Genomic DNA, 3,188 nt, shown 5'->3' with positions numbered 1-3,188 from the left:
TGAATTTCGCGAAAGTGAATTTCGCGAAATTGGATTTCGCGAAATTACACATTATATATATTATATAGTCAACTTTCGCGAAGTTGAATTTCGCGAAAGTGAATTTCGCGAAATTGGATTTCGCGAAATTACACATTATATATATATTATATAGTCAACTTTCGCGAAATTGAATTTCGCGAAAGTGAATTTCGCGAAATTACACATTATATATATTATATAGTCAACTTTCGCGAAATTGAATTTCGCGAAAGTGAATTTCGCAAAATTGGATTTCGCGAAATTGGATTTCGCGAAATTACACATATATATTATATAGTCAACTTTCGCGAAATTGAATTTCGCGAAAGTCAATTTCGCGAAATTGGATTTCGCGAAATTGGATTTCGCGAAATTACACATATATATTATATAGTCAACTTTCGCGAAATTGAATTTCGCGAAAGTGAATTTCGCGAAATTGGATTTCGCGAAATTGGATTTCGCGAAATTACACATATATATTATATAGTCAACTTTCGCGAAATTGAATTTCGCGAAAGTGAATTTCGCGAAATTGGATTTCGCGAAATTGGATTTCGCGAAATTACACATATATATTATATAGTCAACTTTCGCGAAATTGAATTTCGCGAAAGTGAATTTCGCGAAATTGGATTTCGCGAAATTGGATTTCGCGAAATTACACATATATATTATATAGTCAACTTTCGCGAAATTGAATTTCGCGAAAGTGAATTTCGCGAAATTGGATTTCGCGAAATTGGATTTCGCGAAATTACACATATATATTATATAGTCAACTTTCGCGAAATTGAATTTCGCGAAAGTGAATTTCGCGAAATTGGATTTCGCGAAATTGGATTTCGCGAAATTGGATTTCGCGAAATTACACATATATATTATATAGTCAACTTTCGCGAAATTGAATTTCGCGAAAGTGAATTTCGCGAAATTGGATTTCGCGAAATTGGATTTCGCGAAATTACACATATATATTATATAGTCAACTTTCGCGAAATTGAATTTCGCGAAAACTGTTTAGCTGATTTTACAATTTCGTGAACATAAATTACACAAATTTAATGAACCATAACATTGCTTCTACTTACTATATAAGCAATGAGAAAGAATAAGTTTTTCATCTCATTTTATTTATAATAGTTTACAATGTGTGCTCGAGACAAAAACGTGGATAGACTCCTAACTCAGACAAATTGCATCGACACGTGTGTGGAGATATGGGGCTACTGCCCTTGGGGTAGAGAGGTAGATCCTGAAAAACAGAAGGCTTTTCGAAACAAGATCAAGCTTCAAAAGAAAGTAAGTATTACATTATAATATTTTACTAAATTATATTTTTGATTAAAGGAAACTTGAGAATATAAACTACATATTAAATATATTTCGAATTATAGGGTTTGCTTAAATGAAACAATTAAATTATACAAAGTAATTTGGAAATTATTGTAGAAATCATTGGTCATGCAACGACAAAGAGAAGAATTATTTTGTAACTTCGATGTTACATTGACTTTAAAAGTAAGTATTACATTATATTTATTTCGTCTAATATCGTTGTATAATGATAAAACATGTAACTAAAGATCAAATACATTCAACAAAATTCACTCCAATTGGTATGTAGGAATGTTAAAATGAGTAACAGTCTGTGAAAACAGTAATTAATATTTGTATAACTTCACTTTAAAACAAAAGGTGTTGGAATTGAAATTCAAAGTAAGACCTGACTGTGTTTTAATTTGTCTGCGTATTTTACTCTGACTATAATCATTGCAATTGTAGGATCCTGGGTATCAGCGAACTAAATATAGACCTTTTCGGAGAAGGGTTTATAAATTTGAATCTTCAGTAAGTAGCACATTATATTTATTTCTTTGTTTTAACTGAATATCCTCCTCTGTCTGTGTGTCCTAGTCTGACTATGTGATGTAACATATTTGTTTTTCTTATTGTCTGTATGTCCTACTCTAGTTGATTGCATATCCTATTCTGTCTGCATTACATCTTGCATATCATTCTATGATTCGATGAGTAATGCAATTGAAATTTACAATTTAAGTTGGAGTCCATTGTGAATGTAGAGTCTACTATCTCAACAAGGTTATAGTAAACCATCCTGACTGTAATCATTGCAATTGCAGGCTCCCGTATCTCAACAGGAAGATTCCATTCAGAAAAAGGATGGATCTTCTTCTTCAGTAAGTATTACATTATATTTGTTTTTTAGTTTGAATGAATGATCTAACCTGTCTGTATGTCTTACTTTTACTATATCTCACTAAAAATAATGTATGTTTTGATTGTAGACAGTTCATTCTCTTTCGTCAATGAAAGAAGAAGAAAATTGGGGTTGAATGATATTCAATATTCAATAGTCTTTTTTTATATTATGTTTTAGCATTTTTATATACAAAACTTTTATTCAATAATATATCCATTGATAGTAAGTTTAAATTCCTATGATATATCATCAAATAAACTATATAAAATTTAATCATAATAACATTTCCTTAACTAATTACTGTCTTGATATACAGAGTTTATAATCTTTGTTTAATTTCTCTCTGAATTCCTTCAGATTGCACGCTCCGTCAATCGTGAAAAGTTTTAATCCTGATGAAGACTTAGAGTTCATGTAAATCTCACTTCGATCCAATATCATGAGAGCTGGTGTCAACCATTGAAATGATGAGGGAATGTTATACTTTTGAGGTTCGATGATCGAACATAATGCCACACGCTCTCCCTTACGTTCAACGAAGAATTGCAACGCAATCTCACAATTGTCATTTTCTTCAGACTTATTTGCTTGTATTACTTCTAACGAAGCTGGAATATCCAAAACTTTTAGATCAATCCATTTCCATGGTTCTTGCATTTCCTCGGATTTAAAAACTGTTGCAATAGGTGACGTAATTTTCTCATCTCCTTCCATATAATTTTCCTTGGATTCGAATAACCGCTTTACTACCGAACTTTTTTTTGATGATCTTCGTAATGACGTAGTTCTGTTCAATCTAGACTTGGTTGGTCTTCTACACTGTCTTTGTTTCATATTCAATTGGGGAGTTCTTTCAGAAATATTGTCGATATTCATACTATTGGAAGTTGACTCCTCAGAAGCTTCAGTAACAATCAACACTAACTAATAATACTTCATCAAT

At 31.4% G+C, this 3,188-nt stretch overlaps 1 long non-coding RNA gene across 1 annotated transcript; it reads left to right on the top strand.

Annotated features, from left to right (window-relative positions):
* The first annotated feature begins 1,806 nt into the window (after positions 1 to 1,806).
* Positions 1,807 to 2,974, top strand: LOC137394936 (uncharacterized). Its single transcript, XR_010978413.1, has 3 exons — positions 1,807 to 1,872; positions 2,166 to 2,222; positions 2,331 to 2,974. It is a non-coding gene; the product is annotated as an uncharacterized lncRNA (long non-coding RNA).
* The last annotated feature ends 214 nt before the right edge of the window (positions 2,975 to 3,188 follow it).

This window comes from Watersipora subatra, chromosome 4, assembly GCF_963576615.1.
Source record: "Watersipora subatra chromosome 4, tzWatSuba1.1, whole genome shotgun sequence".
Classification (NCBI taxonomy): domain Eukaryota; kingdom Metazoa; phylum Bryozoa; class Gymnolaemata; order Cheilostomatida; family Watersiporidae; genus Watersipora; species Watersipora subatra.
The sequence above is the reverse complement of the archived record's forward strand: the minus strand, read 5'-3'. Positions and strand labels throughout refer to the sequence as shown.